Source organism: Colobus angolensis, unplaced genomic scaffold (genome assembly GCF_000951035.1).
Source record: "Colobus angolensis palliatus isolate OR3802 unplaced genomic scaffold, Cang.pa_1.0 Scaffold112, whole genome shotgun sequence".
Taxonomy (NCBI): domain Eukaryota; kingdom Metazoa; phylum Chordata; class Mammalia; order Primates; family Cercopithecidae; genus Colobus; species Colobus angolensis.
In genome coordinates, this window is record NW_012112253.1 from 2,709,422 (window position 1) to 2,722,082 (window position 12,661).

Below are 12,661 nucleotides of genomic sequence, written 5' to 3' on the forward strand. Positions count from 1 at the left end.
GGAGGCGGAGCTTGCAGTGAGCTGAGATCCGGCCACTGCACTCCAGCCTGCGCGACAGAGCAAGACTCCCTCTCGAAAAAAAAAAGAAAAAGAAAACAACAACAAAAAAGCATTACAGTTGTTCTTTTAATATCTGTCTCTCCACTAGATTCTACACTCCTTCAGAGGAAAGTCCAGTCTGTTCTGCTCTTCACTAAATTCACAGGCCCCAACACCCTGTCTGGCACCTACTAATACTCAGTTGCTACTTGATTCATGAAAAGATGAATGACTTGGACCCAGAATTAAGTCTGCTTTCATCCACTTCCTCTCTGTGAGATTCTGGGGGGAGTGATCGATCACATGACCTCTTAAGCGCTAATTCCTTCTGTGTAAAGTGAAGCTAATAAATAATGTAGACCTCCCAGGGCTGATAGAGGATGAAATAAATGTACAAAAGAATTTAGTAGATAGTGCCTATAATCCCAGCTACTTGGGAGGCTGAAGCAAGAGAATTGCTTTAAACCAGGAGGCAGACGTTGCAGTGAGCTGAGATAGTGCCACTGCAGTCCAGCCTGGGCAACAGAGCAAGACTCTGTCTCAAAAAGAAAGAAAGAAAAAAAAGCTACTTGGGGTGGCAATGATTTAATTAAGAAGATCAAGAAACAGTGCTGGGCCAGGTGTGGTGGATCATGCCTGTAATCCCAGTACTTTGGGGGCCAAGGTGGGCAGATCACCTGAGGTTGGGAGTTCAGGCCTGATGAATGTGGAGAAACCCCATCTCTACTAAAAATACAAAACTAGCCAGGCATGGTGGTGCCTGACTGTAATCCCAGCTACTTGGGAGGCTGAGGCAGGAGAATCGCTTGAACCCGAGAGGCAGAGGTGGTGGTGAGCCAAGATTGTGCCATTGCACTCCAGCCTGGGCAATAAGAGCAAAACTCTGTCTCAAAAAACAAACAACAACAACAAAAAACAAAAACAAAAAACGAAACAAAAAGGAAAGAGTGCTTTGGATTCTGCTTTTTCATGTACCCCAGATGATCCTGAACTACTGGGATCTGTATCTTTGTCCATGAAGGTTTTCCCTTCATTCAATCAGCAAGAGACTGGGGCTGGTGTATAAATACCCCAACTCCCTCACCCCTGGGCTGCACTGGGCAATTCTGAAGCAGATGTTTTCCAGAATTTGCCAACATGACTAGGTTCTGGTTGCCCCCCGATGGTTGCTCCTGAGGAATGTACTCTGTATCTGCTGCCTTCTTTTTAGTGTCTCACATCACCCCTTTCTTGCTGATTTCCCTTCACCTCCCAAGTAAACCACCTGCACTCTGAGACCCCTGTCTCAGAGTCTCCCTCTGTGGGAGTCTAAACTAAGATTATGTGTGTGTGTGTGTGTGTGAAATGATTTGTAACTTCATTAAGTTAAAGAGAGCCCATGCATGAGAAGATTGTAATTAATCTAATTCTATGAACCTGAGGTCCACTAAAAAAAAACTTTTTAAAGCATAGACTCTGGAATCACACTGCCTGGCTGCGTACACAGGCCCTATTCTCACCAAGACAGCAGAAAGGGAAGGCAGCAAGAAAAGTTCTGCTAGGACTTTTTGAACTAGAAGTCATCTTTTGCATGACTAAAAAGGCCCAGACAGGTTGGGTGTGGTGGCTCATGCCTGAAATCCCAGCACTTTGGGAGGCTGAGGCAGGCAGATCACCTGAGGTCAGGAGTTTGAGACCAGCCTGCCCAACGTGGCAAAACCCCGTCTCTACTAAAAATACAAAAAATTATCCAGGCATGGTGTCAGTCGCCTGTAATCCCAGCTGCTTGGGAGGCTGAGGCAGGAGAATCGCTTGAACCCGGGAGGCAGAGGTTGCAGTGAATTGAGATCATACCACTGCACTACAGCCTGGGCGACAAGAGCAAAACTCCATCTCGAAAAAAAAAAGAGGGCCCAGACATTGGACTAACTGGGCTAACGAGCTATCATTGTATTAATAGTCTAATTATTTAGTGTCTACTCAGAGCAATCTCACAGCCCTACCTTTGGGATTGAAAGATCCCCATCTCCAGTAAAATCCACAGCCCGTACCTTCCTTATAACCCACTGGGCTACTGAATCCAGACTCAGAATTATTAAACAGATAGGCACAGGCCTAATGTCATAAACTCTATTGAGCAATAGATCCTTGTGGCAGGAGAAAAATTCTCCATGCTTCTTTTCTCTCGGTTTGCAGCAATAGTGCAAATGTGGGTGACGGCCTTCAGACAAATCTTTAAAAGCCAGAGAACCTAACTGTAAGAGGATGTCAGGATCCTTCCCTTCCATGGTTGAGCTTCCAAAAAAATGTTTTGCTCTGCTGTAGCTCTGACTTTGACATGATTTATTTGTGAGTCAGAGATCCCGTGAGCTGATAAAATGTTTAATACCACTATGAAAACCTACATGGTAATTTCCCTTTGTACCTGAGCATTTCCATTTAGACTTTTACTCCACATAGACTGCTTATTAGAGAATGGAATCACAGCCCACGTAGCCCTCTCTTCTCCCTGTTCACTTTGGAGCCTACCTCCTAATTGAAGGCCTCAATTTCCTCTGCACATACTCTAATACTGTGCCTTCCCATTATCCTGTGACTTTTTCTTTCTCTCCTCCATCTGGCCATCACCACACTAACTCCACATAAGCAAACCTTCTCTGAAATAACTATTTCCAAAAGAACAGGCGCTGGTGAACTTTTTCCGTAAAAGGCCAAATAGTAAATAATTTACGTCTTGGGCCGGGCATGGTAGTCCGAGATCATGTCACTGCACTCCAGCTTGGGTGACAAGAGTGAGACCCTGTCTCAAAAAAATAAAATAAAATAAAAATAAATAAATAAATAAAATAATTTATGTCTTGTGGATCCATATGGTCTCTGTTGCGACTACACAACTCTGTCTTGGCAGCACAAAAGCGGCCACAGACAACACATACTTGAATGTGGCTTTTTTCCAATAAAGTTTTATTTACAAAAGCAGCAGTTGGTCCCATAGTCTGTACTTCATTGATCTCTACTAGGGAACAACAAAAAAAAACAAACAAAATTAATCATACCCCAGCTCTACTTAACAAGGTCTTAACAAATTGTCTTGCTTTTTTCTTAATGACTTTCTATGCAATACCATGTACACAAGAATTTCTATATTTACTTCTAAAGCTGCTTTGAGACACAGCCAGTGTTGTACAGCAACGTTCTCTATATATTCACCATACTTTGTCAGTTGAAAGCAATAATTAGGGTCCTCATATTCATGCATTCGTTTCATAAAAACCACATACTGGCCACCAAGGTTACACCCGTGGGTACATTCATCAATGCTTCTTATTTCATTTTTCTTCTCATTGCATACAGTATAATTTCATTTACCACACTGGGCACAGAAACAAGGTTTTTCTCTAGCATGGACACACAATCAAAAGAAATAGGCAAATATTGGCTGTACTAACTTTGGCCCAAGGCATCTGTATGGAAACTTTAGAACAGAAATACAATTTCTCTGGTTTTGTCCACTCTCTGAGTCCAACTGTGCACAAATTACATGTCATTGTGGTGACACAAATAAGACTTCATTAACATGGCCATTCTGATCCTGGTAAACAAGTTTATTTACACTTGAGCACTGCTAAAGAATGAAGTCACAGAGAGAAGTTCATGGTGGGTGGCCCTGCCTTTTACACTAAGGCAGGCTTTGACAAAATCCCCGCACCTCGCTTAGACAAGCTGCTACTCAGCTACCAGGGGTTAATGAAAGTTCGGGGTAGCTGCCTGTTAAAAGAGGATAACAACACTTGTAATCAAGGCTGGTCACATTTGTATTTAACGACATATGTCAGTGCTGTTTCTAGTGTTTGTTTGTTTGTTTTTTTCCTGAACTCCTTGTTCCTTTGCTCTGCCAGAGGGTATAAAAAGGATAAACCAGGTTTATCTTCAGGGATACGTGACGGCTGGTTAGTTATCAGTTAAATCGGGTTTTGTTTGACTCATAACTAGATATCAAGTACTCCTTGAAGATGACAAAACCTGGGAAGATATGATTATCTGGGATTGTGAGAAAGACAAAGTTGAATCGTCCCACTGTGAGAAAACAGCAGGGGGATGTCTCTTTCTTCGGAAGCAGCGTGAACGTAGCAGCGTGAACGTTGCTCACAAGTGACGGGAAAGCTCCGTCAAATGTTCAGGCTCCTTCCTAATGTGGGGTTGGTGGGTCTCACACAAGGAAAAGCAGAGGGACGTTCAAGTTCCCGATGCTGCATGTGCTGGGAAAATATGCCGTGGAGGATGCAAATGCGGAGGCAGGTCCCTGTGATGACCTGGTCTGCATACAGGAGACACCGAGCTCATCTGCCCTCCTGAGCCGCCTGGCCCAATGCCAGGCTCTTCCTCTGGGACAGCCAAGCCTGTCCTGCTCCCAAGCTTCCCGGGGGCAGCCAGCAGCTGGCATCCCATCATTCTGGGAACCGAAAGAAACCCATGTGTGTGGTCGGGCGCGGTGGCTCAAGCCTGTAATCCCAGCACTTTGGGAGGCCGAGACGGGCGGATCACGAGGTCAGGAGATCGAGACCATCCTGGCTAACACGGTGAAACCCCATTTCTACTAAAAAATACAAAAAAAAAAAAAAACTAGCTGGGCGAGGTGGCGGGCGCCTGTAGTCCCAGCTACTGGGAGGCTGAGGCAGGAGAATGGCGTAAACCCGGGAGGCGGAACTTGCAGTGAGCTGAGATCTGGCCACTGCACTCCAGCCTGGGCGACAGAGCGAGACTCCGTCTCAAAAAACAAGAAAAAAAAAGAACACCTGACATTCACGGAGTACTGACCACACCCTGTGAATGGAGATACGTGCCTTAGGTCATGTGGCTGCATGTCATTGAGTTGAAATTACAGGAGACTCTGGTGGTGGTGTTATCCACATATCAGGCAGGATGGCTTTCTCCTCTCATCCTTTTCCTGGGAGGTTAGCTTCAGCTAGAAGAGGTAGAGACTTGTATAACCTATTTGGACCACAGCCTGCAATAGAGGAGTTGGTACCAGCCAAAGAAAGGTTTATGAGTCTGGGTGGGGTTCTGCTTGTCGGCCTCTGAAGCCACCTCCCCACAATTTCTGCAGGAGAAAAACTTGATCCAATTGGCCGTGAGCTGAGAATCCTTTGTTAGGGACGAGTGGCGGGTTGTTGGGGTTAACAGAGAGAGATTGGGAGAATGTTGGAGGAAGAAAATGAGGGACAGTGCCAGAGAGTGTGGACCCCAGATGCACATCTCAGGTAAACTCTGAGCTAATACATACTCAACAGGTACATTTAAAAACAGAACCTGCACCATCCTCTACACTCTGGGGACCAGGTGTAGTGGCTCACGTCTGTAATCCCAACAATTTGGGAGGCCAAAGCAGGAGGATCGCTTGAGCCCAGGAGTTCAAGACCAGGCTGGGCAACACTGGTAAACCCCTTCTCTACAAAAAATGTTTAAATTAGCCAGGCATGGTGGTGCATGCCTGTAGTTCCAGCTACTTGGGAGACAAAAGTGGGAGAATCACTTGAGCCTGGGAGGTCAAGTTTGCAGTGAGCCATGATCACACCATTGCACTCCAGCCTGGGGCACAGAGCGAGACCCTGTCTTAAAAAACTAAACTAAACTAAGCTAGACTATGGGAGGATGTATGATCATCTGACAGCAAGATTCTTTTCTGATGACAGACCAGACCAATGCTATGGGCACAGACACAGGGTTCCATCCATTTAGAGGTGGTACCTGAGGCTGGGACACTGTGCAGGTACCCAAAAGTTTACTCGCCCAGAGATGGGTCACACCCTACCTTGTTTCCACATCAGCAGACCAGCCAGTAAGTCCACAGGATTTGACTGAGCATCCTAAGGACTGGGTTTAACAGCAAAAGGAAGTTTGTAACTGGTATACAAACAAGGTTTCAACCCCCAAGGAGCTTTCTGTCCTTGATGAGATCAACCAAATAGTCTCTTCATATGATAATAACAATTCACTGGATACTTCTACACACTCTGCTTTATGTACTACGCACACTTTAACTCACTAAATCCTTGCAACAGTGCTGTGTGGGTAGTGTTATTATTGTCCTTTTTTAAAAGATGGTACATAGAAGTTAGATTATTGAACAAGTTACACACCTCATTAAGTGTCAGGGCTGGGATTCTAACTGAGACCAAGGGCTCCAGAGGTGTGCGAGAATGAAGCAAGAGAGCTGCAATCACTTCCAAAGATAGCCATGTTGACAGAGGGCTTTCCATTCCATATGCTTCATCCTTGTAAGATAGGAAGAGTCTTCATCTTTCAGATGAGGCGCCTGAGTATCAGGCGAGTGATATAACTTGGAAAAACTCATGTACTTGGTAGGTTGGCAGAGGTGAGATTCAAGTTTGGGTCTGTCTGGTTTGCAGCTGGTTATCTTTCCACCACTCCACTGTTGGCCAATTTAGAGGAAGGCTGGACTCCCTTAGCCTTTCTAGCTTCCATGATGTCTGGTTCCTGGGAGATTTCTAGAGCTTTGAGCATTTACTCCCACTTATGAGCAAGGCAAGAGTTCTCACGAGTTGAGGTCTAATCATGAAAGGCTAAAGGGAGGATGAGATTGTTAAGGCTTAGTTGGAGGCAATACCCTGGTTCATAACCAAGTGTTATGGTCGCCCTGCCATTAATAAGACCAGCTTCCAACTACAATGAATGGATCGGGGAAAGGTTATTTTGTATCTGAGGCTATTTCATTTTTAAATCCGCAGGTGTCAAGTAGTGTTTTTGGAAACTGTAGAGATCAAATTTTAAAAATGTCAACTGGGAGGATCACAACTAGAAAGGCCATTGTAATAAACACTGCCTGTAAGTCATCACCCACTAATTGAGTCATCTGTGAAGTTAATGTGGATTTTTGCATATCACGGTGCCCAACCCTTCCAGGCAGAAGGATTATTACCTGAAGTGACCTGGGTTGGAGGCACCAAAGAGCATTCTTGGAGTAAGTGGCATTTTGGAACCTCTGAGGGTTAAAGCTGGCAGAGCTACATTTGTGGGAAACCCCAGGGTCCACATTAGTTGCATACTGGACCAAAACAAAACAGGGGCAAAAAGCAAGGGAGGGAAGCACCAAGAGTACCAAGGCACTTGTCACTTTCTCTTTCAGGATTAGCTTGATCTGTGCATAGCAGAAAACTCCAAGTAACAAATGAGAATTACAGAAGTCATGGAAATAACAGAGAGAAAGCAAGAAGCATGATGGTTTGTTTCTCTGTCATATGGAAGTCCCTATGCAGCCTGTTCAGGGTTAGTGTGGCCAATCTGTTCCACAATGGGCTTGAGAATTATTTTAGTTCAAATAAATGCTGGCTACAGTGACAAATCTGCAAATGTCAGCATCTTAACCCAATGAAGATGGTTCCCTCTGGTTATTCAAGAGTCCAATGTGGGGGCCAGGCTTGGTGGTTGACATCTGGAATCCCAGTATTTTGGGAGGCTGAGGCAGGCAGATCACTTGAGGTCAGAAGTTTGAGACCAGCCTGGCCAACACGGTGAAACCCTGTCACTTCTAAAAATACAAAAATTAGCCAGGCATGGTGATGTGTGCCTATAGTCCCAGCTACTTGGGAGGCAGAGGTGAGAGAATCGCTTGAACCCAGGAGGCAAGGGTTGCAGTGAGCCTAGATCACGCCACTACACTCCATCCTGGGTAACAGAGGGAGACTCTGTCTCAAAAACAAGACAAAACAAAACAAACAAAAATCCAATGCAGAGCTGGGCATGGTGGCTCACACCTATAATCCCAGCACTTTGGGAGGCCAAGGTAGGCAGATCGCTTGAGCCCAGGAGTTTAAGACCAGTCTGAGGAATGTGGAGAAACCCTATCTGTACAAAAAATACCAAAACTAGCTGGGTGTGGTGGCATGCACCTGTGGTCCAAGTTACTCGGGAGGCTGAGGTGGGAGGATCAATTGAGCCTGGGAGGTTGACACTGCAGTGAGTCGTAATCATGCCACTGCACTCCAGCCTGGGTGACAGAATGGGATGGGACCCTGTCTCAAAAAAAAAAAAAAAAAAAAAAAAAAAAAAAGGAAAAGAAAAAGTCCAATGTAAGTGTTCCTCCACAGTGGGCATTTTTCCTCCATGTAGGTCTAGCTCATTGTAGGCTCTTGTAAGTGTTTGTTAAATAAACCACTTAAAGATATGTGTTCACAGAATCGGGGACACAGATTCCTTCTATCTTGTGGCTCTGCTTTTACTTAAATCCTCAGAATCCTCTGTACTTGGCCAGATGATGGGGGAAGAGCACAAAGCAGACAATGTGACTTGTAATGGGCCACATCTGGAGGTGGCCCACTCAAATCTACTCAAATGCTATTAGCTAGGAATTATTCTAAGCTCCAAGGAAGGCTGGGAAACGTAGCCTAGCTGTGTGCCCAAGAAGAAGGACAGACAGGTCTGGAGACCAGCCTCTGCTACAAAGACCCAGGTTCTTTTCAGCTCCTTAGCAGCATGTCACCCTTAGAGTTTAGCCCTTGATCAAAAGTGGCAGCCAACAAAGCTGCTTTCTACATGACAACCTGAAGAGCCACTGACTAAATCCTAGGTATAAGGCATCACTTTCTAAAGAATGAATCTCTTGGATCAGTTTATATTTTTGCATCCACGAGATAGAGGAAAGAGAAAACAAAACAAAACAAAACAGAAATAAGGGCATGTGCCAAGTGTGCTTTAGTTTCCTCATTTGAGAAACAAAGGAGTTGACAGACGTAAAATGCTTAGAAGGACACCTGGCTCATATTAAATGCTCAATAATAGAGAGCTATGGGAAAAGGACTGGGGATAGAGGGGAGAAGAAAAGGGGGAGAAAAAAGGAAGGTTGTCTTGAACCAGAAGATTTCCCAAGGCAGAAATTTCCCAGGAGCTTCTGCTTACTTCCTATTGGTCAGAACTTAGTTATGTGGTCACATATTCCCAGCAAGGGAGGCTGGGAAATGCTTTTATTTCAGGAACTCATATGCCTTGCTAAAGATTAGGGATTTTTTTACTATGGAAGAAAAGGAGAATAGGTATTGGAAGATAACTCATAGTTGCTGCCACATTCACCAACAGCCTAGACAAGGCTCAGATTTTAAGGCTGCTAAGTTTTTAGGGAGTTGGCAGAACATCCTGGTTTAACAGACAGAACTGGGACCTGAGACATAGTCTTTAGCCAGGACTGTGGAGTGATGGGCAGTTTATTATCTCAGTATTGCTGAGGCCTGCTGGCCTCACCACTGGCCCTATGCATGCTACTCCCCACGGTTTGAGCACCCCACTTCTAAATGCATGCCATCCATCAGGGAGTATGTGGGAACCTGAGCCATCTCCAGGGCTCAGGCTAACTCATCTAGGAGGGGCCCTGCCTCCTGAAACCATTCAGGAGCTCTGAGGCAGAATCCAGGCTTCATTCATGCCTCGGTCACTCCCTCTTTGCTCCTTGATCCTTCAGCACCCAAGGACCCCAGCGTCCTTACTCTTCCTCACTCTCACCCCAGGTTCCCTTCCTGCCCGACTGCCCAGGCGCCATCCAGGCTTTGCCTCACCCTTTGGACCTGGTGTTATGGGTTGAATTGTGTCCCTGACACTCCAAATTCCTATGTTGAAGTCCTAATCTTAACATTTTGGTACCCAACACGCTAGTGCCTAAGAATGTGACTTCATTAGGAAATAGAGTCATTGCAGATACAGTTAAATTAAGAGGAGGTCACAGTGGAGTAGAGTAGGCCCCTAATCCAATACGACAGGTGACCTTATAAAAGGGACATTTGGACACAGACACACACACAGGGAGCATGCCATGTGAAAATGAAGGCAAGTATCCAGGCAATGCATCTGCCAGCCAAGGAATGTCAAAGATTGCCAGCAGTTAGGAGAGGGGCATGGAACAGATTCTCCTGCACAGCCTTCAGAAGGAAATATGAGTGTCCCACCTCCAAATGCCTGGAACCAACCCTGTTAACACATTAATCTCAGACTTCTGACTCTAGAAGGGTGAAACAATAAAATGACCAACATTTAAGCCACCCAGTTTGTGGTATTTTGACATGGGGGCCCGATGAAACTAACATACCTGGCCTGGCTTCAGGTTTTGGGAGGCTGAGATGGACAGATTGCTTGAGCCCAGGAGTTCAAGACCAGCCTGGGCTAGTCTTGAACATGGAGAAACCCCATTTCTACAAAAAATAAAAAAAACTAGCTGGGTGTGGTGGTGTGTACTTATGGTCCCAGCTACTTGGCAGGCTGAGGTGGGAGGATCACCTGAGCCTGGGAGGTCGAGGCTGCAGTGAGTCATGATCACACCAGTGCACTCTACTCTGGGTGACAGAGTGAGACCCTGACTCAAAAAAAAAAAAAAAAAAGTCCACTGTAAGGGTTCTTCCACAATGGGCATCTTTCCCCCATGTAAGTCGAGCCCATTGTAGACTCTTGTAAGTATTTGTTAAATAAACCATTTAAAGATATGTGTCCAAGGGGCTGGGCATGGTGGCTCACGCCTGTAATCCTAACACTTTGGGAGGCCGAGGTGGATGGATCACTTAAGGCCAAGTGATCAAGGCCATCCTGGTCAACGAGGTGAAAACCCGTCTCTACTAAAAATACAAAAATTAGCTGGGCCTGGGGGCAGGCACCTGTAGAACCAGCTACTCAGGAGGATGAGGCAGGATAATTGCTTGAACCCAGGAGATGGAAGTTGCAGTGAGCCGAGATTGAGCCAGCCTTGCCCCAGCCATGCAGACCAGGGCTCCTCAGCTAGTCTCAGCTCTCAGTCCATCTTTACCTTGGCCTTCCCCATTCCAGCTCTGCCCCACTCACCCCCACTCTGCCCATCTACCCTCCCTTTGTTGCACCAGGTCTCTTTCCCTGAAATCCCCCAAGTTCTGCTGCTAACAGAGCTGGTGTTGATCCCAGTATTCAAGAGCCACACATTCACTTTCAGAATCCACCTCTCACAAAAGAGTTCACAACCAGTGAATGAGTATTTTAGGTGAAGCCGGAACCTCTTGCCAACCCTTAGGCTTTATGTACACAACAACATGAAATAGAGCTGAGTATCCTTAGGGTAGACGAACATTGATGGCCACACTGAAAAATCAGATCAGTTTCTTAGGGGAAGGAGGCAATATTTTTTTCCCAGAAATAAAGCAAAGGGTGTGCTCTCAGCACTCTCCCTGTTTAGAATGTGTGGATTTGGCTTTTGTGCCTAGGCCATCTGGTTAACCTACATCTTCCTGTGTTTCTGGGCCATCAATGTAAGAAGCCCCCATCATTATCTACAAAGTATTTTTTGGTAACTGGAATAAGTGAAGTTCATGAGGGAGAAACCTAGGCAACAAGTAAAATAAAAAGGCATGCAACTAGTCTGACCATACCCAAAAAGGAAGTCCCATCACTGGAAACCTCCCAGGATGCTCCAGCAGAGGTACAACTGCTATGTGTCCCTGGCTTCTCAGGGCAGCCACAATTTCAAAGATCTGCTCCCACTGCAGTCCCAGCACTCTGGGAGGCCAAGGCAGGAAGATTATTTGTGACTAGGTGTTTGAGACCAGCCTGGGCAACATGGTGAAACCCCATCGCTCTAAAAAAAAAAAAAAAAAAAAAAGGTACAAAAATTTAGCTGAGTATATTCGTTATCTTTTCACTTCCACTCTCTAAAAAAAAAAAAAAAAAAAAAAAAGGTACAAAAATTTAGCTGAGTATAGTGGCATATGCCTGTAGTCCCAGCTACTAGGGAAGCTAAGGTGGGAGGATGGCTTGAGCCCAGAGGTCGAGCCTGCAGTGAGCCATGATCATGGCACTGAACTCCTGGGTGAGTTCAGATCGAGTACAACCATGTCTCCATAAATAAATAAATAAATAAAATATCTGTTCCCTTGAACGCCCCAAGAATTCTCATACCCATGATTCATTTTGGGTTCAGAAATATGGTCACCACAGATGCAGAAAACCCCTGCTCACCAGAGGGCACAGAAGAAGGAGGAGCACTAAAGGTGTCAAGGACGATTGGAGAAAGAGCCACTACCTGATGGAGCTGCCAGATCTGGGGAGGGTAATGATCCCAAAGGCCCCCACCTGCAGGGGAACAGGTCTTCTCCTCCAAACTGCTGAGCAAGTGCCATCTGGTTTCAATGAGCATCACAGGGAAACTTGAAATGGAAGAGAAGTTCCAAACGAACAATCCAGGAAGGCGGCATCCAGAGGACATCATAGTCCCTATTGTCCCCACTCCCTCTGTTGAGGGAGTGTGCATGAGTGAGGGAGATTAGTACCCAGGCCTCCGGCCCCCTCTTTCAGCATCAGCCTCCAGGGAGGGTGGAGAGCAGAGGCAGCTGCAGGAGGATGGCCCAGGAGCTGTAGCCTGGTAATGGAACTATGGGTGGGTCACAGGTTCCCCTCCTGGCTGGCCCAGGCTGAGAGCAGTGAGAGGCCTTCTCTCTGGGCAGGTGCCTGCACCTCCCTGGTGCGCCCCCACCTGGGCTCCCAGTACACCTCCAAGTTTTGCAGTTCCAGGAGTCATGACAACATGTGATCTTCGGTCCTAGGACCCACACTAGAAAAGAAAAAGGAAAGGAGGGGAAAGGAAGGGGAGGGTAGGGGAGGGGAGGGGAGGGGAGAGGGCACA

The 12,661-nt window shown here is 46.1% G+C and overlaps 1 long non-coding RNA gene across 1 annotated transcript in view; it reads right to left on the reverse strand.

The window, feature by feature from the left end:
• Window positions 1-2,965: 2,965 nt before the first annotated feature.
• Window positions 2,966-12,661, reverse strand: part of LOC105523037 — a 19,344-nt gene continuing 9,648 nt past the window's right edge. The window contains exons 2-4 of the long non-coding RNA XR_001003525.1: window positions 12,112-12,185; window positions 6,378-6,602; window positions 2,966-3,031 (exon numbers count right to left, since the gene is read on the reverse strand). This is a non-coding gene — a long non-coding RNA (uncharacterized LOC105523037). The remainder of the gene's footprint in view (window positions 3,032-6,377; window positions 6,603-12,111; window positions 12,186-12,661) is intronic.